The following is a 27,482-nucleotide window of genomic DNA, read 5'->3' as shown; positions in this document are numbered from 1 at the left end:
CGCGCGTGTGCGTGTGTGCTGATGTTTTCTTAGTCTTCTTAAGCATATTTTTAACTTTAACAGCTTGGAAAATTATGACGGCTAGTGGGGCAAAATACGAAGGATCAATAAAATAATATCAAAATACATTTTAGTCATCTTCTTGTGAGCTGGTACATTTGGATATGAGCATTTTGATATGCAACACTTACGTTTATAATTTATTTTATTATATTTTTAATACATAACAGCATTTAATTTTGTATCATCAATGCCATTCCTGATATATGCTACATGTTGAAATAAGTCATATACACACACACACACACACACAAATATCACAGAAAATAGACTATATATACACAATAAACAAATAGTAAATAGCAAGTACTTCATTTTTCGTATTTTCAGCCACCTGAAAACCAGCATTTTCATTATCTCCCTGAAACCCAGGGATGAGGAACATATTGTATCCTCCACATGTTGCTGGACTCCAGCTGTCATCATCCTCCACCATTGGCCACACTGGCTGAGTCTGGTGGGAACTGGGGTCCACTTACAACTGGAGGAGCACAGGTTTCCCCTCCCTGCTTTAAAGCATTGCAGAAGTGGATGGCCAGCCTACCCTTCGCTGTTCCAAGTTCTTTTCATACCTATTCCAACTGACCTCCATTTATTTAGTCTTTCTTTATCATCTCCCTGCATCTAGTTTATTATTGCTAACTTGATCATTGAGATAAAATATTCTAAAAATTTTAACACATATGTATTTAAATGGAATTTTTCAAGTAGAATTTTTTAATAGTTTTTTTTTAAAAAACACATTAATGCAGAAACAAGGATGGGATCGGTGAACAAATATGGAAGTGACACCAACTAGAAATAAAGTGATTCATCCACCTATAACCGTGGTCTCTTATCTAGTGGTGTGACACACGTCCACAGACAGCTGTGATAATACTTTCATCCTAGAAGGCAGACTACATGAGGAAAGATTAAACAAAATGGGTATAGTGTAGGGATGGGGAACCTCAGCCTGGAGTTATTTCTGTCTGGCCCTCAAGACTCTCCCCTGGGCCACACCCACGTCCCATGTCCCATCCCTCGCTAAGTTTGCTTTGAGGTCTCCTTTTGTTTACTTTGTTGGAATGGATGCTTTCCTGATAGAAAACTCAACTTCTCTCTCTCTCTCTCTCTCTCTCTCTCTCTCTCTCTCTCTCTGTGTGTGTGTGTGTGTGTGTGTGTAGAAACTAGTGTATTGTTGTTGTTGTTTAGTCGTTTAGTCTTGTCCGACTCTTCGTGATCCCATGGACCAGAGCATGCCAGGCACTCCTGTCTTCCACTGCCTCCCGCAGTTTGGTCAAACTCATGCTGGTAGCTTCAAGAACACTGTCCAACCATCTCGTCCTCTGTCATCCCCTTCTCCTTGTGCCCTCCATCTTTCCCAACATCAGGGACTTTTCCAGGGAGTCTTCTCTTCTCATGAGGTGGCCAAAGTATTGGAGCCTCAGCTTCATGATCTGTCATTCCAGTGAGCACTCAGGACTGATTTCCTTAAGAATGGAGAGGTTTGGAAGAAACCAGAGGCTTTTCTCTTGGGCATAGTCGGCCATTTGGTGCCAAAGAAGGACAGAACTTTTTTTATGTATGCTACAACGGCAGCAAGAATACTTATAGCAAAGCACTGGAAGACGCAAGATCTACCCACTCTGGAAGAATGGCAGATGAAGTTGATTGACTGTATGGGATTGGCAGAAATGACCGGCAGAATCCGCGACCAGGGAGAAGAGTCGGCAGAAGAAGATTGGAAGAAATTTAAGGACTATTTACAGAAATATTGTAAAATTAATGAACTTTGAAAGATGCTGGATTGAACTTATGTGGTCTCTAGCTGTTATGATAAAAAGAACTGGGATTAATATTGTTTAAGTTATAAAATTTTAAAAGTTGATTGGAAAAAAAGGTGTTAGTTAAAAGGAATGTTAAGAGATTAGGATTTGCTGAATTAACAATTTGAACTAGAAAACAAGAAGGGGAGGTATAAGGAAGTCAAAGAAACATGTTATTGAAAAATTGATATTGAAATGGATTTGTTTTTAATATTTTTCTTTTTTTATTTTTATTTTTGTGTTTGTATAAAATTGGAAAATTGAATAAATATTTATTAAAAAAAAAAGAATGGAGAGGTTTGATCTTCTTGCAGTCCATGGGACTCTCAAGAGTCTCCTCCAGCACCATAATTCAAAAGCATCAATTCTTTGGCGATCAGCCTTCTTTATGACCCAGCTCTCACTTCCATACATCACTACTGGGGAAACCATAAGGTAAAATTCACATTCATTGCTGTGCCCCCTTTTGCCTACCCACTACTGGTATGTGGCCCCTGCCCAAAAGGCTGAATAATGTCCCCCACCCTGGTACAGTGAATATAGGTGTTCAAAAAATAATAATAATAATAACATAATAATAACACGGTGGAAATAAGACCTAGTTTGCAAAAGAAAGGCAGGAAGAATGGTGAGCCAGTTGGGACTATGAAGAACATAATGGTCAAGATCCAAAGAAATGAATTATATACCAAATTCTATACCAAGGAAATGAAGTTATTCCCCCTAGGAAAATTTAGAGTTTGGTTTCTCCAAAAAGCAGCTCTCCAAGTTGCATGGCATGCATCAAAATGTCATTTTTAATATGGCACTGGAAACTTTAAATGATAAAAAGTTTTTTTAAAAAAAAAATGCCATAAGTAATGTGAAGCTCTCGGGTGCAAATCTTTAGATTCTGGCCAAGGAATGGAAAGGAGGGGCAGAAAATTAAACAAAAGCACTGGAACAAGCATAATGTTAGAGTTGTGACTCCACGTGAAAATTTCAAAATTAATTTTCTTGCTGACAGTATCCATCACTGTAATTCACATTAATTTGGGGCATTCGTTTGTCTCAGACTAGCCAATCATGGAAACAAGTGACAGAGCATCATGATTTCCAAAAGAGTAGCAAAATATTAGTCTACTTTGCCTGAAGCCTTTTTACAGATTAAACAAACACTGCTATAAATGCTATCTGGGAATCAAGTAGCATGCGTAAAATTCATGGTGGTGATTCTTAAATGAAGCAATTTTCATGCATTTGAAATGATGTCAAACTCTTATACAGGATTACACTAACTCATCTGCAACATGAAATATACAGCCAATACATTTTTTTTAATATAGTTTAACATCTTCTTCTGGATTGCAATCCCTCCTTAGTTATGTTTCCCAACCAACTCACCCAAAAGCAAGGCACAGATGAATAAAAGGTTATGGACTAATTCAGATAAATATATGAGAGAGCATCTTCTTCCACCACTGACTGACCTGTGCAATACATTAAGCAGAAGAGGTCTCGTGCATTGCCCTGGTCATAACAGAAACTAGAAGCACAGGAGCCAACTCCTACGGGCTGAGGTCCCTTCAGCTGCCCCATAAAATCTTTGAGGAGGCTGCCCCCAAAAAGGTTTATGGGCATTGCCATTCAAATGGTGTCCATGCACCACATCTTGTGATTGATTATGTGGCATGGGGCACCCCTGACAAGGAGGGTGATGGCATGAGATAGTAAATGCTTGGTGTTTGACCCACAACTGCTCACACCCTTCCAAGTGATTTTCAGTCTGCCCCCACTGTAGCAATATTTATGAAAAGGCTAAAGACATTTTTATTTGGCCAGGCAATTGATCCATGAAGCAATTTTTTTTCTTCTGGGGGGTGGGGTGCTACAGATACAATGGTCGCTGCCTATCCTATTTGATTTGATTTTGTGGTTTTAGTGTTGTTTTACTGACATATTGTGGTTTTATTATTCTTGGTGTTCATTGTCCTGTGCGCCAGACTGGAGGAAGTTTGGGACAGAAAATATTCAATAAATCTATAAATCTCGAGTTAAGGTTGTTTGTGTTCCACAGTGCTTCTTCCAGAAGAAGTTCTATACTTGCCTGTAAATTTTGTCTGGGGTAGGTGACAGAAAATTCTACAATAGGTAGCATGTTGTTCGTAAACCTCCATTCATCTCACAACAGCACTCTTAAACTATTCTAACTGAAACTTTTCTCACATTGTAAATGACATAAACACATTATTGTGAGTTATAAAAGAGCCTGCATGGAGGAACGTTCCAAGATAGGTAAAGATTCTAAAGGGGATGATAAATCGATGGAGAAATGCACAGCACAGTGGAAATTGCTCTTCAGCAATTTGGACCAGAAGGCTAGAAAGATTTTACTCCAAGCAGAGACTTTTATAGCAGTATTAAAGCATGTCCAGCTGTCATTGGATAGCCCCGCTCCTTGTGGCCTCAAAGACAGAGATAACATAGCCTGCCAATTGTGCTAGGAGAGTTTTTCATCCTGAGGGCCACATTCGTCATGGGCAAACTCCCAGGGGCTGCATGTGGGTGGGGCCAGAGGAAAAACTGGGAGGAGCAACAGACTTGACTCTTTGTAGAGTAGGTCACATGAAAGCCAGACGTTTCTACAGGCACATCACTTCAGCTGCAAGAGGTGCTACATAGTTCAAGGACATATTCCAGCCAGGGAAAAGCAATAAAAGAGGGCTGCAGAGGGACGTGGTGTGGGGAGAATCCCAAGAGCCATACAGAAAGGTCTGGAGGGCCGTATTTATCACAAATACCCCAGCCTGAGGTTCCTCTTCAGCCTTCCAAAGAGTGGTTTCCAGTCCTAGCAATGATTTCATTAAAACTTTGGCTAGGACTCTAAAGATGTCAAGATGTGTGTTGTTTTGTGTGATTGTGGGCATTTTCCTCCTAGGCATAGATAGTATCAAAACAAGGTTTACTTTCTTTTTCTGTAGTATATACATTTTGAATACTTTTTGGACATACTCTTCCTCTAAAGTACACATTTTTTTGTCCATATTTAATTGAAACTGCAAGTTCCTGCATTTTCCCTGGTACAAAACAATCCTTTATGCATGTAAGGGAGGGGGGTATACAAGCCAGGAGGAATGAAAGGCTCTATGAGGGTGGGAACTGAACTGGCCCATGATCACAACTTAAGCCATTACAAACAGAAACAGAAGCACTAATCAATGGAGAAGCGGTTTTTGAAAACTCACAAAAGAGAAATAATCAAAACCATTAAAAATGCAATCACTTCCAACTGGCTGTGCCTTTGTTGCCTTTGCTTCTCCTGTTGACCAGGTAGACTGTGCTGAGAGAAAGCAGGCAAGTCAACAGACAACAAAGAAGACCCACTCACTGATATCATCTTGCCCAAGTGTTCCCCAAAACCTGAATCTGGCACCAAATTAGACCCCTCCTCTGCTGCCTACCCACTTTTAACTGGCATATAACTCCAGCAGCATAAAAGCAATTTACTTTCCAGACACTGTGCTTGGCCATCTCATTGATTAGAGCTTCCTAATTATTTTCAAGTGATGTTTAATGGAAGAAAATACTTTCAGGATTAGATTTGTCTCATTAGCAACATGTAGCATTTCAATTAAGCCCATTCACTGTATCACCAACCATACATTTTTCTCAACCGCTGCTTCTCACTTCAGCCCTCCATTCCATTTTGACCAGCTTCTCATTGCTGTGCTTCTGTGCATTTTAATTGAAGGATTTCTTAAAGCTGGATGGTTTGACACATGTACTTTATGAGATTTTATAAAATAAAAATAAAAAATAGAGGGGAGAGAGAAAGAGATAAATGCTATTGGAAGCAAAGTGGAAAGAAAAGTCATCTGGAGGTGAGAATAGAAAAAACTGCAGGGGTACGAATGATGCACGGAGCTCTCTAAGGAAAGAAAATTTGTTCATGGTGCACTTCGCAGTGTGAATCATGCTGTTTTTCAGATAAGCTGCAAAATAAAGTTTAGCAGGGCATGTTGTTTTACAAGTTGATGATGATCTTTAGGGCCGTGTGAACTTTCAGTGCAAACAATCTTCTGGCTTTGATTTGAAAACCTTTCCTTTTATTTTGCTTCGCTGTTACATAAGATGTAATCCTACCTCTCATTTGGGGATTTATTTATTATTGTAACATACTCAAGGTCCTGCTTCTTTTCTGAACCCCCACTTTTTGCCCACAGACATTTTCCACACATAATCTTCCATGCCAGCCCTCTTGTAGGCACACCCACATGTTTTGCATCCTTCCACATAGAATGCCTGGAAGAAAATGAAAAGGAATACTTAAATAATTCCCAGGATGATGTGTTCAATATTGCAAGAAAATTAGGTGTTTCCTCATTGTAACTTATTTACATTCAAATTTTATTTTTGCCTCTCTAGGTTCAAATGTCCATTCAAGGTCACATACGATATATTGAAGCCCATTATTATTTTTAATATTATTTGTTATATTTGCCTATTGCTTTTTACAAAAATCTCAAAGCAACTTCCAGATCATTAACATAGAAAATCCACAACACAGAATAAAACACAATAATAAGGGTATTTATCCACCAAGAATAAAAAGGGAAAATTCTACCCCACTAAAAATAAGCAACCAAAACACACATTGTGGTTGCTAATTCCATTTTTAACGTTGGATGTGTTAGGTCATTACCTTTCGTTCTGAAATGGTGGGTGTGTAGAGAGTACAAAAGAGAAAAACAACAGCTGCCAAGATTACAGCTAGAGTACGTAGGAACATAGCAGTCATAGCTGTCAACGTTTCCCTTTTTTAAAGGGAAATTCCCTTATTCCGAATAGGATTCCTCGCAAGAAAAGGGAAAAGTTAACAGCTATGATAGCAGTGATGGCTGATCCATTAGGGCAAGTGGGGTGCTTCCCCACCAACATCAGTCTTCCCTCAGCCAACCCCCCAGCCCATGCCTTGTTACTTACATCCAGTCTAGGTGGTGACACTGGCTGTCAGATCCCTCCTCCTTAAGTCTCAAAGTTGCAATTAAGCAGGTGTATGGAGAGAAAGAAACAGAATTGTTTGGTTCTGCCTATCAATCACTCTGGCTTCACTTCCTGTTGACTTCATTATCTTCTGTCTTACCAGCCTCAGTGGACACCAGCCAGCTGTGGAACATAGGAATCTGTCTTATACCAAGTTAGCCAATTGGTCCCTATAGCTCAGTGTTGTCTAGACTGACCAGCAGCAGCCCCAAAGGGTTTCACACTGGGATGTTTCCAGCCCTACCAGGAGATGTCACTGAAAACTGAACCTGGGACCTTCTGTATGCAAAGCAGATGCTTTACCATTGAGCCACACCCTTTCTCTGTAGTAAACTATGCCTATTTGAGAACATAAGTACAAAAACTATGCATATCAAGTTACTAGAACTACCTCTTTATTTTTAACAGTGCTGAAAAAAATTTTTTTACTAGCATCCAAGTGTCAGTGCAAACAATAAATATTGCAGACGGCTAAATGATTCACATGGGCTCAGCGTTCTCTTGAAGACAGCAGCTCATGCCTACGAAATAATTCCAGTGCTGCCTGTGTGTATTCTAAAGCCAAGGAAAATGGAGTTTAAGCCTCCATTTTGGCTCCTCTCCAGGTTTCCAATATCAAATAACTTGAGTTCAGTTTAATGCTATGCTTTCAGGATTACCTCAGGATATTTGATTTAATGGCAAACTTCTCGGGTACAACTCTCTGTCGTCTCCCCCCCCCCCCTTTGGAAAGGAGAAAGTTAGGAGGACCTATTTTATTTTTAATTAATTTTATGGGGTATCATGTTCAAGGTCTTGCACCTTGGTAGCTTTCCATGTATTCATAAGTGTTGTGCTTTAAATGGTCTCTGTAGTGAATCGTTTACTGACTTTCCCTCCATTGTCTTCTCTTTCTGTTAATTCTTTGGCACAACCTTGAAGGTTACAAACTTCCTTTTTGTGTGCATCTGTGTCTTTTGTCAAAGTCTACCAATGCGATGCAAAATGACGCATCAGTGCATTCATTAAAGCCACAGAGCAAACTCAAGGTTTCTTTCCCTTCCTGTTATGGTTAACAAGGTGCTCTATATTGCATTTTAATCTTGCTCATCTCTTGCCCTGCCCCTTGGCCATTGTGATTAATGCAGAAAACACAATCCAGAATCGATCATTTGCAGTTTGCCTTATAGTGCTGGGGTCCCAGGGCCACATTCCCTACTGTGCAACCACCTGAGGGCCACATATGCCAGCAGTGTGTTCATCCAGAGGTAACAGTGTCTGGAGCAACCAATGTATGTTTTGCCATTGCACAGAAGGGTAGGTTCTAGACACACTCACACACCCCTCTCTGTGCTCTGTCTATGCAAGCAAGAGGCATTATCATAGTTCAATGACACATCCCAGCCAAACAGTGTGTGAATCAGGGCCAATGCGGGGTGTGGCTGGTGAGAGGGTGTGCAAGGAGAGTCCCAAGGGCCAGAAACAGAACCTTGGGGATTGCATTTGGCCCTCAGGCGTGAGGTTCTCCACCCTTACTTTTGTAAATAAATTCCTAATGGAAGCTGCCTTGTGCTGGGTGAAACCATTGGTAATTCTAGCGCCTATTGCCTACAGTGCCTCTCTCCAGGGTTTGCAGCTGGAGTCTTTCCCTGTGCCCAAGGTTCCTTTCGGACCTTATACACTCAGGTTTTATTGTCAACAACTGAGATGAGGTCCCTCCTTACATAACCAGCAGCCCTTTCTTGAGTTACACTGAGTCAAATGGCTCAGTGTAGCTCAAGAAAGGGCTGGCCATGTAAGTCAGATGGCTCAGGTGGTGAACTGTGGGGGCAGTAGATTGCATGCCTCTAGAGCTAGCCGCTGGACAACCCATCCACCTTATCACTCACCCTCTACTTTTCTTCTTGCTGCTCCTCTTTTCTTCTTCACTCTGAGGAAAGGGTGTGATCTATTATGGGATAGGTCACCAAGAGTATCCCAAGTGCCATCCTCACTTCCCTGTGGTGGCAGCAAGTTACTTTAAAAAAAAAAACTTGTGACAGGGGCAGGGAATAAAAGAAGCAGTGGTTGAAGAGAGGGATGAAGAGGGAAAGCAGAAAGTCGCGGAGAGCAGGGGGAGGTGGCATAGTCTACTCAACTTAGGTGGCGCCATGTACGGCACCAGCTCTACTTTCTCCAATATGCACTAGATGGCTGCCGTGTGTTTTAATCAACCAATTAATATGTTACAAATTGGGAAAGTTGACATCAAAGTTCACAGGGATGGGAACCTGTGAGTCTTCAGATGTTGCTGAATTACAACTCCCACCATTCCTGATCATTGGCCATGCTGGCTGGGACTGATGGGAATTGTAGTCTAGCTGCTTCTGAGGGGCCAAAGGTTCCTTATTCCTGGCTTTACACGATTTGCAATTCCCAGAGTGGGAATTGTAGCTTTGTTAGGACAATAGGGGTCTCCCAACAACTTTCAGCACCTTTAACTACAATTCCCAGGCTTCTTTGGGAGGAAGCCATGCCTGTACAATCATACCGCTTTAAATGCATAGCGCAGATGGTGCCTAAGTTTATATAGTTGCCTTTTTTATTGCATTCCTCCATGCACACCTGGTATGTATTTGCCAGATTGGAAGTCAATCACATATGGAAATAAATACCTTCTTCTGTTCATAACTTTTCAGGGGAGAGGTTTTGGGCTTCCAATACGCACAGAAAGCAGAGCACCAGCTGTGTGTGTGTGTGTGTGTGCCTAGCTTGCTTTTCCTTCTTGTTCTCCTTTTGATAGGGTGCTGCAAAATTTATAAGCCGTATATGAGGCTATGTTAAGGGTTTCCTCTGTAGTTTATGATTCTATTACAATTGAGACTTCACATACGCCATAATCCTCTATTTGATAGACTTGGCCAGCTGTACACCTTAATCAAAGAGGCATATATGACATTCAGGAGTGTGCTTAGAATTTGAGTGCAGTGGTTGGGGGACAGAGACAAAGAAAAAAAAGCTGGAGATTTGAAGACTGCATCAGCAATAAAATACTGAAACAATAGGACTCTGGCGATGTTCTGTCAGGGTTAAAATGATATGTGAAAGAGGCACCTGGCTTGACAGTAGTACATGTGAAAAGGATCTAGGAGTCTTAGTAGACCACAAACTTAACATGAGTCAACAGCATAATGCAGCAGGAAGAAAACTGTAATGCTATTCTTGGTTGTATCAACAGAAGTATAGTGTACAGATCAGGGGAAGTAATACCACCACTCTAGAGTGCCCTGGTCAAACCACACTTGGAACAATGTGTCCAGTTCTGAGCATTCCAGTTTAAGAAGGATATTGACAAAATGGAACATGTGCAGAGGAGGGCAACCAAGATGATCAAGGGTTTGGAAACCATGCCTTATGAGCAACAGTCGAGGGAGCTGGATATGTTTAGCCTGGAGTAGAGAAGACTGAGAGGTGATATGCTAGCCCCCTTCAAAGATCTGAAGGGCAGTCACATGGAAGATGGATCAAGCTTGTTTTTTCCCTGCTCCAAGAGTGTAGGACCTGAACCAATGAATTCAAATGACAAGAAAGGAGGTTCTGACTAAACATTAGAACTTTTAAATGGTAAGATCTGCTCTGCAGTGGAATAAGCTGTCTCGGAAGGTAGTAGAGACTTCTTCACTGGTGGCTTTTAAATGGAGGTTGGATTACCATCTGACAGTGATTCATTAGCAAGGGGGTGGAGTATGATAGCTATATATACAACAATAGACTCACAGAAATGTAGACTTGGACGGAATCCTGAAGGTCATCTAGGCAAAGCATGTCTTTCTAACTGCTCACAGTTCAACCATTTAATTATCTGTTCTGGGACATTTCCTGGCATCGACGTCAAGCTGACTGGTCAGTTGTTACCTGGGTCTTCTCTCCCCACCACCACCTTTTTGAAAATGGGCACAACATTTGCCCACCTCCAGACTGCAGGGACCTCGCTTGTTCTTCTAAAATTCTCACAACAACTCTGTGAGGCAGGTTAGACTGAAAGACAGAGTAGTCCAAAGTCACCCAGTTAGCTTCATGGCTGAGGGGGGATTTGAACCCTGGTGTCCCAGATCCTAGTCTGACCCTCACACCTAGGAATTGGGAACTGTTGGCCCACCATACGTTGTTGAACTATGTCTCCCATCAGCCCCAGCATCCATGGCCATTGGCCAATGGGCATGGGGTGTTGGGAGTTGTAGCTCAGGAACACCTGTAGGGTCAAAGGTTCCCTACATCTTCTCTAACCACTACACACACTGGCTATTGACCAGAATACATCAGATCAAACATGCAGAAATTGGCTGGCTGTGAATCCCATGTTACAAAGAACAGTGTTTTGTTTGATGGGGTCTCAGAGGACAAAGATCAATTTGACAGAGCCCTCTATTTGAAGTATTGTCTGCTCCAAGTCCAATTTAAAGATAAGCAACTGTCAGAAAGGAGAGCAGTTGCTTTGAATTTTCCCACCAACAGCTAGCAACTGGACAGCAAACTTAGCAGGCACAAAGGTCAGGGGGCCACAGTCTTCTCCAGTATGACAAGATGTTTTATATTTCTAACAAAATTGTAGCCGCAATTTCTAAGCTTACATCTGTATATGAGAATATGCAAATTTTAGGCAAATTATTGCCCTCTCTCTTGACGATGTGCAAATGGCCACCTTGTATGACAAAGGGGCCCTGCTCTCCCTTTAAGGTACTCCGATTCTCATGCAATTTAGGGCATGAGTTGGTTGGTTGATTTGGCACCTCACTGCTGCAACTGGCACCTACATTTATGCTTTGGAAGACTGCCGAGGCAATGCTTTAGCCAGGAACTGAAACATGTGTGGGTCAGTGGCTCTCTGCCTAATGCAGCCTCACTTTATTGGTGCACTGTAAAAATGACTGGGGGTCATTCTGCTAAAAAAAAAAAAAAAGCCCAAATTGATACCAAGTTATTTTTCTCCTGGAAACTGCTATAAAACACATAAAACAATGTGAAATAAATCTATCCTTTCCTGCAAAGCAGTATGTTGCTTTTTGAACACCAGCTTTATGTAGCAACATGACATCTACTCATCAACAATATTTTAGGAGCTCGTTGAAATAATGAAATAGCTTCCATTAGATCCATTAAATTTTTTATAAATTATACCTGCAGTTTAGTCCATTAAAGTGAGAAGTGATGAGTTGCTCTTAGAATATCAGTTAGACCTTCCCAGAGAACATTTAATTATTCCATTCAAGAGTTTGTTTATTTTATTTTAATTTTTATTATTTTGCATAGCTCTGTATACTTCTACTTAGTTCTTTAATCTGAATGAGTGTGACTCTTTCTTGTAAATCAAGGGTGAGCAACCGTTTATCTGTTGAAGGCCACATTAAGGGAAAACCTGTCACGGGCCACATGGCAACAGTCATGACATGATAGCAGGAGATAGAACCTAAGATGACAAAGGTGTTCTGGATTAGGAGTAGGATTGCAGAGGCAACCCTTCATGGGCTATACAGTCAGAGACGGTGAGACTCAGTTTGCACAAACTATGGTTTAACATGACTATGTGAGTTCCCAGAGAGGCTGCTGAGTTCCTCCCACAGTCCTTCAGCTGCTGCACCAACCAGGGTTATGTCATGGTTTGGCTCAACCCATCATCTTCTCCAGGCAAACCATATGCTGTAAACTGTGAACAAACTTTCAGATTTTTTGACCCATCGCCACCAGCCAACGTGGCCAATGATCAGGTATGATGGGGGTTGTAGTCCAAAACACCAGGTTAGGAAAGTTTGGCCTATGGTGATCGATTCCAACCTTCTCCTTTCAGGGATTGGTTGGGTGAGGAAGAGTGGTGTTTGCTGCCTGCCCAAGCACCCTCCAGGCACGACTCAAAGGAAGAAGACTTAGACCCAGGAGAGTGGTAGTAGGATGCTGGAGACCAGTAGGAGGAGGGAACAAACTGGGAGGTGGTAGAAGCAGGAAGCATGAGTGAGCATGGGGAGTCAGAAGAAGAAAGCCAATCAAGGACAGTGGGGTTGCCGAGGGTCTCATTGTGAGCACAGACTCTGAAAGAGAGGACAGAGAGGAGCCAGGGACTGTTTCAGTTTCACAGCAATGGGCTGGTCACTCTAGAGCAGGAATTCTCAACCTGTGGGTCCCCAGATGTTGTTGGACTACAACTCCCATTATCCCTGAGCTCCTAGCTAGGGGTGATGGGAGTTGTAGTCCAACAACATCTGAGGACCCACAGGTTGAGAATTCCTGCTCTAGAGCGAGCTCTCCTCCCCTCACACTGAGAACACGAAGAGCATTGCACATTGCCAAGCAATGGACCAGACAGGCCCAGAGGGGGGTCCCTCCTTCTCACTGTAGCTTACACCTGCCTGCGAGGTTTAGTCTATTTGAACTCTGTTGTGTTCTGACTTTTTTGAATGAAAAGGTTGGTTGTACTTTGAGTCTCTATCTTTCCTCTGACCTGTGCCTTCCTCACAGCCCTGACATCTCCTCTCTTACCAACCCAGGAAAATGCTGAAGAAATGGACCAGGAGTACATCCATCCACTTTAGCTAGCCTTAAATTTCCATTTCCACAAGTTTGTTTCAATAGATCCAAGTGAACAAACAGGGTAATTATAATCTATTAAGAAATGTGCTTGCAAAACATTATTGGCTAATTCATTTTTCTTTTCTTTTTTATAGGCAATCAAGTGAGAAACTAGAAATAATTTAATATATTATTGTAAGGTTAGTCGCACTCCCATAAACAGTTGTACAGAAGACTGCAAAATCAATTGCAGAAATAAACGCATTTGCAATTAAAGTTTAGAAGAGTATGTAAAACAAGCTCTTTTACTCCTCACAACTCTTTAAATCAAACTGACTCACGATATGGGTAAGAAGGTAAGGAGAGAAACCTTCATTTGTCCTCAATTGTGGGTTTGGCCTCAGATATGTTATTCTCCAGCCCACCCCCCTGCCTAGGTAGAGTCTGGGGAAAGTCTGAGGGAAATGCTATTTTTGCATGTTGCAATCATCCTTTAGAATATGGTAGTTAATGAAGTGCCCTCCACATGTTGCTGAACTCCCATAAAGTCCAGCCAGGGTTGGGTGAATTTCTCAATTTCAGTTTGTCTGAGTTCCACATTTTTCCAATATTCAGTTACCTATATTTTCACACCAGTTAGCTTTAATGAACAAACAAACAAACCAGTCCTCTTGACAATTTAGCAGCATTTTATGTGCATTCCTTCTGTCAACATTTTTATATGCAAATCCCAGTAACATACACATTTTTGCAAAGTACTTTCCTACAATATAATGCATTTTAGTATGTTATTTTCACCAATATGTGCATTTTATACCCTAGTATATACTTCTTTCTTTTTAAGCACTGCTTGGCTGGCCAACTGAACTGCAAAATTTGGCAAAGTGCAAATTTTGAAGGATGTCTGTGCATTGTTTCAGGAAGTGAAAATTAGATATGTTAACCTTTACAAGTGAAGTAAATTGAATCCACCACCCACATTCCTAAGCCCAGACAGCATGGTCAATCATCAGAGCTGATGGGAGTTGTAGTCCACATCATCTGCAGCAGCTCTTAACTGCTTTAGAAAATCTAATGACCCTTGGGGTCCCTTGCAACTCTACACTTCTGTGATTCTTGGTCTTCATAACTGATATATTTTTTTAAAATTCTCACCTTAGTTAACTTAAACACAGCAGAGTTGTTGTGGAATAGAGGAGTACTCAAGCCACAATGCCAAGGGCTACTGTTGCTGATTCATGAGCTCTGGGACTGGGATCAAGCTTGAGGAGATACACAGGGGAACCAATTGAACTGCTGTTTTTTTCCTTAGCAGCTTGTTGGACCAGGCCAACCCTTCCCCCAATTCCCTTTCATTTCCCCCCCAATAAGTTTCCAGCAAAGAGGAGGTGGTACTTATCAATGAGAATGCCTGGAAGAGAAAGTTGCCACTGTAATTTTTAAAAAGTGTCAATCATGTCAAGCTTCTATTCTCCCCAGGAGAAACACAGATCCATCAGAATAATGGTGGGTTTGGTATTTTGTCTGCTGTGTTTACAGAGTACATGTGTCATTCTTAGCTTATCAGATAAAGGTTACTGCTAGGAACAAGGTTAGCTGTCCAGAGACAGAGGGAAGAGCTATGCTGAAAATAGAACAAATGAAAAATTAGAATTCATAATAAGTCTCATTATTGTGACAATGATTTTTTTTTATTCGTACATCTTTTTAGGTTGTTACTTTTCATAGCATAGAACCACTTCTGACTGAAAAAGAAAACTCTGATTACAAGAAAGTACAAGTCTTGAACCAAAGCTCAAAATTACTCAGATTAAAATGTTCCTCAAACAAGCCTATTTCAAAACTCCTATGGGGTCAAAAATCTCTATTTGCTGCATTATTTTACTGTCTATTGCAGTCCTTTCACACAGAGAGAGACACACACACACACACAATTTTAAAAGCTTTTAAAAGCTTTTATTCTTCCCCCTTTAAATCTGAGCCATGTAGTCTTTTAGACACTATTCTGTGCAAAAAATATCTACCAGTTTTTTCAAGTTCTACAGACAGAAGTCAAGGCCAAAGTCAATACAGCCTATTTATTCATTATGAATCTATTTGTTGCATTTCTATCCCAATTTTTCTCCAAGGAGTTCAAGGTGGCTTACATGTGTCTACCTCTCATTATTTCACCCCACAACAATGCTTTGAGGTAGGGTAGGTTGAGTCACTAACTGGCCCCAGGTAATTCAAAGAGCTTCATGGCTGAGGATTTGAACCCAGGTCTCCCAAGTCCTAGTCCGACACACTAACCACTATACCATGCTGGCTTTCTACACTTAGGGAGACTCACAGGAGTGTTATTCATATGACAAGTTGAACTGCTGATTAAAAAATACTTGCAACTTAAGGGATATAGGTGGCACTGAGGAAAAGATGCTGCAGTACAGAGTGCTTTGTTTCCATGTGTCTGCCAGCCAGCCATGCCTTCTTTCAGGATACTCCATTCCATTCCTCCCTAGTTTACCACCACCACTCCAAAACCCTTCTTTGCCAAATGTGCATGCTCAGTTCTCACTGGGCTCAGTTTTGGTCCACCCCTTCCCAGTGGCGTAGCGTGGGGGGTGCAGGGGGGGCCGGCCGCACCGGGCGCAACATCTGGGGGTTAGGGGGCACAAATCCACGGGTTAGGGGGCGCAAATCCACAGGTTAGGGGTGCAAATTACTTGCCTTGCCCCGGGTTCTCACAACCCACGCTACGCCACTGCCCCTTCCCCACCAGCAAAGAATGTTTTTACTTTGTCAAATTCCCCAAGTTTGTGATTATCTTTCATTTGTGTGTAGATGATATCATTTTGGCAACATAACTATCCACATTTCATTAATGTGTCTGCTATTAGCATATGAGTTTTACACAGGAAGAGTGCAAATGTGCATACAAAGTTTACAGAGTCCTTGATGAGCCATCTTGCCTGGCTGATGGGGGGCAGGACTGCCTTTCAGCAACTCTATGATGTAGGTCATTATTACTATCCTATACTGCAGGTGGAAGTCAGAAGCTGAGAAATAGTGCCTTGCCAAAGGCAACTTAGCAAGTTCTCGTCAGAGGTAAGAGAAATGAACCCAGGACACATTTCAGCTCATAGCAGACGACTCTTTGTGTACAGCTGCTGTAGCACTCTACAGCAGTTAAAATGGTACCAAAAAAAAGGTATAATGGAAATCTCTCTGCTAATATACTAACATTAGGAGTTTAGGATGCAATGTAATTTTAAAGATAAAATTTAAAGTACTGGATTGATGGTATATATGACTTAGTACTTCTGGTTTTTGTGTCATTAACAGCCAATCTATATTATGCTCAGTTGCATAATACAAACATCCTTGGGACTGTACCATTCCAGGTTGTGGGACTGCATGATTAAATGTTCTTCCACATCAAAACCACACAGAGCACACAGAGCTAGCCTGACTGGGAGAAGGTTCTTGGCTCCTTTTCCTCCATGACCTGCTGTAGTTTCTACATTCAGAAACAGTCCCCCCCCCCCAATGTGGTTCAAAATTCAGTGCTCCATCAGTGCCCCATTCAGTGCCCCATCAGTTTGAAACTATAGAGCCTTACAAACTCTCTAGTGCATTATTTATCTGGACATGAAGGTTGACTTTGTATACACCATCCATGAGCACAACCTCATAAGCAGCAATGACACCCCAATGTGATGAGAGCACCAGGAGATATAGATTGGAGGCTATATATAGAATGCAAATACATTCAAGCACTCTTGCCAGTTTTGCTTTGCCCTTACTGTGCAAAGACAAGAAAAGGCACGGCTTGCACCACCCCTTTCCTATAGCCCCTGTGCTAAAAAATAACTGTGAGGGTTGGCTAATGCAAACTACTGCAGCAATGGAGCCTTAGAAACCATGGATGCCATCCGGCGATAATGCCCCATCTATATGGTTCAGTAAGGCCAGTTCCTGGGATTTATGCAAACCCTTCTGAAATGAAAGTAGGAGTAGTTGTTGGCTTGTGTTTCATGTTATGTTAGTTTTAAGGCATATCACAGCAGCAGCAGCCCACTCATATATGCTACTCCACAACCTCCAACCAGTAGTGAAATCACAGGATGACTTTGGAGCCACAGCTTAGACTCTAATCCTAGCCATGTCTGTGGATAAATAGATCTTAATTCTATGGGGCTTATCCCCACTGGCTGAGGAAGAGGGGGACGGGGGGAGTGCACCGCCCCCGGCAGCGCGATCCCATGGGGTTCCATCGCAGCTGCCCCCCCATGCTGGGCACCCTGCCCCCAGAACGCATGCCACACCCCTTTGGGCAGCATGCCCCACCGCTGCCTGCTCTCTGCCCCCGGTGCCGGAGCATAAGCTCCGCCACTGCTTATCCCCAGTTTAGTGGGGTTAGGATTGCAGCCTCCTCCTTTCTTTTTAAGAAGTCAAAACAATCCTTTACCATCTTTTCAAATCTACCCCTCCTGAAAAGACAATATTGGGGGAGAATTTTCATCATCTCATCTACAAGCGCTGAAAAAAAATCTCCAGTCCAGCACTAACATGAATGGCCTTAATATGAGCTCATTTAAAACATTTGGTACAGCTGGATGGAGGGGGAGGAGACAGCTCACCAGGCTTGTTTTGCTATCTGTCTGTTGCTGGGACTGCAAAACCAGAAGGTGCATCAAGCACTTGTGCAAGATCTTTATCTCTCCACCCGAGTCTCCTGTTTTAATAACTCTATTGTTTCATTGCACATTTTGCCTATAGATATTCATACATAAATGTTTTCTTATACGATTGTGTATTTTAACTATAGAAGTTCATATTTCACTGCTGCTGTGACTTTATACTTGCAAACCGTTTAGAGGCCTATTTGGGTAGGAAGCGCTATGCGAATTAGTAAATAATAATTATGTATAGTGGTTCATGTGTTGTCTGGTGTACTAGGATTTATGCAATTCGTTCTTTTCCATTGTTTTTAATGTAGTTCCTAAAACTATTTCTGCAGAGAGGACTAGTGGTGGATGTTCCAGTTGAAGAAGCAATTGGTAAATATTTCAGCACCGGTGTCTTGCTAGTTAAAAGTGCTGCAGAGGCAAATAGCCATCAGAAGTGACATGAAGGCAATGGAATCAATCAGGCTTACTACCCTAGGCAAGCTCAGAGGCAGTGCCAGTGATCTGAGCTGAAACAATGAAGTTTTGTGACTAGAATATTACTGATTTAAACTGCCCAGGGAGCTCTTGTGGGCTTCTGTTGCCAGTAATCCAATATAAGTTTTACTGGCTCATTACTGCCAATTAGATTAGCCTTTTACTTTAAATAAATTATTGAGAGCTGACAGTGAACAATGCAAACTTTTACAAAGTGGAGCATTAATTAGGTGTCTCACTCTTTGTAAACCTCTCATTTTGAAGAGGGCTCAAATAGTCCCATTTTCTCTCATTTTAGAAAAGCATTGCAGTAACAAGACAATCACTGTTGTAGAAGAAGAAAACCATTTGATTTAAGTTACTCTTTCAAATTGCCTCTTCTTGCTTAAAATTCCTCTTTGGGAATGTAGGATGGACTAAACTGGCGGGGGGGGGGGGGGGGATTAAAAGGTTATGTCATGTTAGCTTAGGTTCTAAATAGATGCACACATTCTTAAATCAAATGATGTTCTTTTTTAAAATGTCTCTTGGGAAACTGGCCATGTCAAGCTGGGCATGCCAAATCTATTCTTCACGGAAACTGCATTTTGTAATGTTAGTAGTGCCATCTCTCTCACACTCCCTCCCTCACTAAGGGTCAAACTACTCATATTCTCTGGAAGTGTCTTTATGGTATAGCATAAAGAAAGTTCTGTGTTCAAAACTTCTCGGTAGCAAGTGATGTGACAGACTTCTGACTTAGACCATTGCTTGTTTTATTGGGGCTTGGGTTATGCAACGGAAGAGGTCCATTGAGTATGGGAAACTCAGGTCCAGTCAGGTTAGTCCACGTATGTCACGTTAAGTTCTGGCCAAGACAAATGGGTTCCCTACTGGCTCAGTCACAGCAGATTCTGATAAGCAGTGATCAGGACCATAGACAGCTCCAAAGCATCCTGTTAGCTGAGCTGTAGAAATATATTTTTATAATATATTGAAAATCAATTTTTAAAATTCTATTTAAAAACAAACAAAAAAGAAATGTTTGGTGCCTCAGGTAGAGCTTGACCTTCCAGTTACTCCACCTCCCCGGGACTCACTACCATCTTTAAAGGGCCTGTGGCTGATCCTGCAGTCATATGCTCCTGCATGGCTGTGGAGCAGAAGAAGCTACAGGTAAGTTCTCCTCCAGAATCTGAGGACCATGGAACAGCTACATCCTCAGACTAGGGTGGTGTAAAAGGGGATGGTGAGGGTTCCGTCCAGAGAGGGGGACCCGTAATTCTTCCAAATTTGAATTCTATTTGAAGCAATGCTGGGACTTGGATGCAAGGGACATGACATTAGAGAGCCACTGGCAGCTGGATAAATAGTCTCATCTACTTTGCATGCAGAAACCCCAAGGTTCAATCCATGGCATCTCCAGGTAGGGCTTGGAGAGAATGCTGGCTCTATTGCTGGATAGCCACTGCCAGTCAGACAATATTGAGCTAGATGGACCAATGATCTGACTCACAATAAGGCAGCTTCCTGTGTCCTGATGTTGCACGATTTTATTTCATTTTTTTAAAAAAAGCAAAGTAATATGTATACTAATCTGGAGACAAAGTTCTTTTGCACTTTTTAAAATGCAATTTTATCCCCAAGAGCGACTTTTGGGGGGGAGGTGAGTTATAAATTTGAAAAAGCAAATAAATGTTCCTTAAAATCACTTCTTCCTACCATATACCATCCCATCACCTATGCTAAAAGCAAATCCCAAAAATTTGGATAGGGTGTTTCTTTTCCCCTTCTCTCTCTCTCCCTCCCTCCACCCCCATCTCTCTCTCACACACACACACACAAAATTTTAAGCTCTCAATTAATACACTTCTAGGCTGCAAATCTTATCTTGCTTATCTTAATTAACCTGCAAAAAAAAAAAACCCTTGCAAAGAGCTTTGTTTTAGATCATCTAACAGTTCAGCTCTTGAATCGCTTATCCAGCACGTCCAAGTTCGTATAAGATTCTTTAGCAAAGAATTCACTGCTTTGTAAGACTACAGATAACACTAACCTGTGCATCAGCAAAATGTGGTGATGAATACTTGTTATGCTGCTTTGATTTAAGTGGTTATTTTATGCACACATTCATGTTTTAATGTCCTTTCTCCTGGCTGGAATCTTCAGGAGCAGATGAGGTGGGGGGAAGTCACATACAATTTGCAAAAGTCCCCCACATCAATATGATCCACATTTTCAAGCTTAACACAGTGAGGTTTTGTTTTTGTTTTTCATTTTTTAAGCAGAATAAAAAGTTAGAGGAACAACAACTTCCCACCCCTGCAAATAATCCCTAAAGGTATAAAGTCTGCTGACGTTTTACATGCCAGGCCACAGCCACTAGAGGATTCCTATAAAAAGTGTTTATATGTTTTCTTTGTCATTCCCATAATTATGAACTCCAGAGCCTGCAAGTCACTCACCAGGGGATGCTATAGACTGTCTGCCTGCAAGGAGTCATTTTTTTAAAGTTGGGTTTAGGCTGGGAAAAGTTTAATAATGACTCATTAAAGTGGGGCTATAAAACGGAGGTGGTAAGAGAGCAGTAAAGCACAAGTAGGAGGAAAATAATGGGAGTGTGATGAAGAGCTACATTGCAGTGCAGAGTAGATTGGGTACTTTAAGGCTCATTCCAGTTGTTTACTGAGGAAGTTTTTTTATTTTTAAAAAAATCACTGTTAATTGCAGATGGATGCAGAGTGCATAAGTAACAGTGGTTGTGCTGAGGTGTGTATGTTTGTAGATAATTACTTCCAGTATTGCACTGTCACACATAGAAATTATATACTCTTTCCAGCCCAAGGTCTGCACTGATGGTCAACCACCCTTCCAAGGGTCACATGCCAGCAGGGGCCAATTTATATGCAGTTACACAATCAATCTCTCTCTCTCTCTCTCTCATTAACATACAGCAAACACAGACATACACACAACCAACATTTCCAGCTCTCTCCATTGGGGTGGCAGTGGTGTGGGCATAAAGCGTGTTCTCCCTCATGGAGAGCACGTGTTGCAGTGGGGTTTTCCAGGCCACCCCTCTGTTGCCAGGCAGGATTCCGATGGAAGCCTGTGGCAACAATTGGATGGCTGGGTTGCTGGAGTAAATTCTGTGTTGCAATTTGGTGGGAGGGATCGGATGTTTTAAATCCTGTGCTCGCAGCCTGAGCGTTCTCTTTCGCTGCGAGCTACGGAACACCCGCCAACCCGCCCTAATTTTATCGGTTTGTGTTGACCTTGCTATGCCTGTCATGGGGTCCTCTACTGTTGGGGCAGGGGCCTGGTAGGAATTTAGTCCATCTGGCCGATTCGCTAGGCCATTTGGTTTTTGCCTACTGCGTAGCAAATCGTCACAACTTGTAAGGTTGCGGTTAGGCATTGGTTATCAATTGGTTGGAGGAGGGGTTAGGATTGGCTGGGCCTGCCCCTCCATGGTTGCTGCGGAAAGGGAAATTCCATTAAAGGAATCCAGGGGCTTGCCATCTTTTCGTCAGAATCCCTGGAATGGGCCTAGGGCCGGCAAGCCCTGGGGAGCATGCGGGGAGAGGTGAGGGTCTGTGACTCAGCTCCTTCTCCCCAATATTGTTTTTCCCTTATACTGGCTTTCGGTGGTGCCCGGAAGTCAGTTCTGTCCCCAGGCAGGGGAACAGATAGTCTTAACCAATGCCTAAGCAACCACTCACATTTATATATTTCAATAAAGTTGTGGCCAAAATTATGCCAAAAACCTTAAACAAAAATTATGTTTGTGTTGTGAGTTATTTGAGGGGTGGCTTGGGGACCTCGACACGCAACTGGAAATGTTGCTTTTTACTTTAAGTAGGTAATTCTTGACTAATTCAGGAAAGAGACATTAGCTGAGGAAACAACTGCATTAAAAAGGTGCATATTTGTACATTTTAATACATTTTTTAAAACAAAAATACCCTGCCAATGCTGCTAATTGTATTTCTTTCTCCTCCTCAATTTATTTGAATTCTCCCATGAAGCTGCTTCCACGTGCAAAACATTCAACAATAATTTTCCTGTCTTTATGCATCAGTAATAGGGAGCCTGTGGCTCTCCAGATGTTGTGGGACTATAACTCTCATAAACTCTGGCCACAGGGTAAAGTGGCTGGGGCTGCTGGGTCCTGGGGTCCAGCAGTTTATGGAGGGCCACAGGTCCCCCACCCCCATTGTACACTGTGCAGAATCTAGTTACCACAGTGAGCTCATTTACCAGTGTTGCTAGCATTACAAAGATTTCCATGGAAACAGATTCTAAAAACCCATTATTATGGCATGCATTTTGGATCAATGGTTACAGAACAGAGAATTATGAGGAAAACACATATTCCTGCTCAGATGTGGTCAATAGACTTCACAGCACTATCTAAAGGAAACACACAAATGCTAGGCAGAAGTAGCATTTTACAGCATTGATTTTACTTAAAGGACAGGAACACATATCCATGACTGCATTGGATGCTCATTTACCATGTGAAAGTCTATCCTTTTGTGTGCATTATGGTGCTCCCATCACCTATGCAAACATATACTTGAAGCACCCATTTCTACTACTCTGAAAAGCAACACATCACCCAAAAGCTCACCATGTTCTGAAATAGTATATTCTACCTGTTACACATGTATCTGAAAAGAGAAGATTGGGATGTGAGGCTTATCATGCCAGTGTTGCAAAGTGGTTAGTGTGCCAGACTAAGGCCTGTGAAACCAAGGTTCAAATCCCTATTTAGTCATGAAGTTCACTGACCACTCTTGGACCAATTATTAACTCTCAACCTATCCGACCTCACAGGGTTGTTCTGAGGATAATAGGGAGAGTGGGAGAGCCATATATGCCACCGTTACCCTTTTCTGGGGAGAGGAGAAGGGTGCGATATAAATGCCATAAATTTAAAAATCCACTCAGTGAATTAAGCATGACGGAGTGCATTTTTGAAACCGATCTTACAAAACAATCCTGTGCATAGATGAAAGTTCCATTCAGTACGTATGGGACATATGCTCAGATCAAGTGCATATAGTATATGGGGTCTGCATAATGTTGCCCTTCCAGCTGCACTTCTATGGGACCTCTAGGGTGTTGCTATTTATGGACCTTAAGGTCCTCCGTGGGGCATACCGGGAGAGGCGGTCCCATAGGTACGAGGGTCCTAGGCTGTGAAGGACTTTAAAGGTCAAAACCAGCACCTTAAATCTGACCCTGTACTCCACCGGGAGCAAGTGCAGCTGGAAAAGCACTGGGTGAATATGCTCCCATGGCAGACACCCCGTGAGGAGCCTCACTGCAGCATTCTGTACCCGCTGGAGTTTCTGGGACAGCTTCAAGGGCAGCCCTGCATAGAGCGAATTACAGTAGTCAAGCCTGGAGGTGACCGTCGCATGGATCACTGTGGCCAGATCAGGGCGGGAAAGGTAAGGGACCGACTGCTTGATGCGGTGAAGGCGGAAAAATGTCGCCTTGGCTGTTGCTGTAACCTGCACCTCCATGGAAAGGGAGGTGTCAAGGATTACACCCGAACTCTTAACGGAAGGCAATGGCACTAATTGGGCCCCCGCAAGAGAAGGGAGTTGGTCCCTCATCCCCATACCATCCCAACCCAGCCAGAGGACCTCTTTCTTTGAAGGATTTAGTTTCAATCGGCTCCCATGAAACCATCCAGCCACAGCTTCCAAGTATCTGGTCAGTGTGTCCGGGGCCGAGTCAGTGTGGCCATCCACCTCTGTTGTTAACCTTGTGTTGCTTCAGACTGCAGAGGAGATTGCATGTTCGAATATTCCTAAATATTAGAATCTAGAAGGTACTAGAAGGTAAAAGTAACCTAGACCTTTTTGGTTTTCCATCCGTAGGGTTTTAAAAAGAGAGAAAGAGAGAACGTCTGATCATGATTTCCTGATTTCATTCCAAACTGATATTTTCCAGAAACATTTTACCAACATGATGAACTATTTGTCTAGACTGGGCCTTGTAAAATACAATTGGCCTATGGTCGCTTTAGTAATCACAAGCCAAGTTTGTCCTTCCTTGAACTGAGAAAATAATGTCCAAGCCAAAAGAGCAGAGGCAGAGGAGGTGGCAGCTGGCTACTTAGTACCACCTGCAAGGTTAGTGCTGGGGATCACATTTCCCATCTGTCTCATGAACACAGAAAACAGATATTTTACATCCAAACTATCCTGACAGATTTCCCCTTTTATGGCTGAACGGAAAGCCAAATCACCACTTCAGCCGATACTCTTTTTAAAAAAACACACAGCACCTGTAGCTTTTTTAAAAAAAAAACTTAATGAATCAATATGGGGGTGATACAAAGGATCTCCCTCCCCTTGACCCCATACAGAGAAACTTGGATAACATCAATATCTCCTGGGAGTTCAAATTATAGAAGAAGCTCCCCATCATCTCCAAAATTTGGAGCAAATTGTACTCACATTTGTGTCATCAGAGAAATTGTGCTGTGAGATTTAACAGGGCTGCTATGAAAGCAGCCTCCAAAACACGAAAGACAATTAAATTCTGTGTGTTTACAAGTGGAAATCTGCTGTAAATAACCATGTCAATTGGATCCTACTGTGAGAAGCTTGGATTGGAATATCGATATGCAGTGACTGTGAAGAAAAAGAACAGGGGAGGAACTGGTGGAAAGAACTTACGGAAAAGAGTAGGAAGGGGGGAGGGATAGGCTAAACTGAGTTCTAGAAATAATGTTCAAGCTAGATCTGCAAAATTAATTTGCTTCCTAAATTTCACCTCTAGATTTTTCTTTGTGAATGTTATTACCAAATAGATGGTGATTGTTATTGTTGTTATCTTTATTATTACAATGATTGTAATTGTTGTTACAATTGTTATTATTACCCAACCTTCACCCTAAGATTCTAGGGCAGGTTAATCCCCACTTGTTGGCTGTCAAACAAGGGGTAAACCCTCTTTGCTTTGACTGTGGGCATCTGTTAGAATTAATGAATCATAGAGTTGGAAGGGACCCCAAGGATCACCTAGACAAACCCTCTGCAACACAGGAATCTCAGCTAAAGCATCCATGACAGGCCATCCAACCTCTGCTTAGAAACCTCCAATGAAGAAGAGTCTACACCCTCCCAAGGGAGTCCATTCCACTGTCAAACAGCTCTTACTGTCAGAAAGTTCTTCCTGATGTTTTGTTAGAATCTCCTTTCTTGTAACAAGGAAGTCACTGGTTCAAGCCCTACCCTCCAGAGCAGGAGGAAACAAGTTTGCTCCTTACTTCAAACATTCCACATCTAAACCCAACTTGAAATTTCACAATTTAAGATTTGAATGGAAAAACCGGGGATTTTCATGCCATTTGCAACTGGCTGCAAGATAGTGGGGAATGTATTGGTACACATCAGGAAATTAGTGCAGCAGAATAGACACTGAATAGAAACCGGTGGGGTGGATAAAAAATATACAGAGGACATCACGGGGAAATGGACCTTAAGTCCTGTGTTTATATGACATTCTTTACAAAGCATCTGTGATTTCTCTTTGTGCACAAGAATGTGGAGTCCCTTTCTGTTCTCATTGCTTAAGATAAGCAAAGTTGGAAATGTTTTCAATAAATTCTCCACCCGGCTCTATTTGACTAGGAGTGGCTGGAAAACTGTCCTTCATTAGCAATGGCACCAGAGTTTCATAGCTATTAAAGTAAATATTTGCATAATTCCCATAGTATTAAACAATGACATATCAACCTGAATCTTGAATTGTCCCACCGGTGTCTTGTATGTGAAAATAACCAACACTTAGGCAAGAGAGTATTCCACCACCATAACAGACACATTTCAGGAATATTCTAGAAGTAGCTCAGTAGCTAAGTTTAAACCCAACTTTTTCAAGTTGGCTTCAGGTTTGATTCTAATTTCTCTCTACTCATCAGTCCTTCCCATCACTATGGCTTGTCACAACTGCCTGAGTGCTGCCCCTAGTTGTCCTAGGTGTGGTTGAAGGGAAGGGCAGAAGTTCTCCTCTTTCCTCTCCAGCACCACAAGGCAGCAAATAGTCCCTGAAGAAAACATGGCTTAAAGAGATGGCAAAGAGCACAGATTGGAGGAGAATTTTTCTCCAGTTTGGATAGAAATCAGAACCAGAGAATAATTTGGGAGCTGTTGATATTCGCCCTTTAGTTGAACTGCGTATTATCAGTTGTGTACTTGTGAGCATGGTGCTCACTGGGATAAAGTTATAAGTGCTTCCATCATCTGATAGATGTCGATCTATTTACTTGAAATATTTCTATCCTGGCTACAAACAAGTAGTTCTGTAGGCTGCTTATGGAATATAAGACATCAAAGTTTGATATAAATTACACAGAGAATAGTCAGTCTCTGCTTGCTTGAATGTTTTCTAACTAGACAATACTTGCCATCTAAATTTGCAAAAGATAACACCAATATGAAGTTTTGGAGGGAAATTTATTTGAGCTTAAAGCTGGTGTATGCTATTCTTGGAGCACAGTTGCCCTGTTTAAATAACCCATTAATAATCACAATATCAATATTACTTGTGTAAATACATCCATCTTCTCCTCCCCCCAATATTGTGTGAAAAAGTTCAAACAAACCTCAATTTACAGCATATTTACACTTGCACTAATATATGAATTCTAGCTATTGGAAATTTCATTTTCCTTTTATTCCCCCCAACACACTTTGAATAGCTGCAGCAGCAATTACTTAACAATCTTTACTAAAGAGGCTTCATTTCAAAAAGCAATGAACTAAGGCAAAAGCCTATTATTTACCAACCAATTCAGCAATAAATATAGATAAGAAAAGACTGCTTGGCTGATATTCATTTATGATTACAACTCAGCTATAAAAGCAGATGCCATTCAAAAAAAAAAAAAAGAGAGAGAGCATCCCGTTTCGCTGTGTGGCTC

The 27,482-nt window shown here is 41.8% G+C and overlaps 1 long non-coding RNA gene across 1 annotated transcript in view; it reads right to left on the bottom strand.

Moving 5' to 3' along the window:
- Nucleotides 1-3,775: 3,775 nt before the first annotated feature.
- LOC310768080 overlaps nucleotides 3,776-27,482 on the bottom strand; it is a 40,174-nt gene continuing 16,467 nt past the window's right edge. The window contains exons 4-5 of the long non-coding RNA XR_014551186.1: nucleotides 6,831-7,013; nucleotides 3,776-6,149 (exon numbers count right to left, since the gene is read on the bottom strand). This is a non-coding gene — a long non-coding RNA (uncharacterized lncRNA). The remainder of the gene's footprint in view (nucleotides 6,150-6,830; nucleotides 7,014-27,482) is intronic.

Source organism: Podarcis filfolensis (genome assembly GCF_964270895.1).
Source record: "Podarcis filfolensis genome assembly, chromosome: 8".
In the NCBI taxonomy this organism is placed as follows: Eukaryota; Metazoa; Chordata; class Lepidosauria; order Squamata; family Lacertidae; genus Podarcis; species Podarcis filfolensis.
Note: the sequence above shows the minus strand (reverse complement) of the source record. Positions and strands in the feature narration are given on the sequence as shown.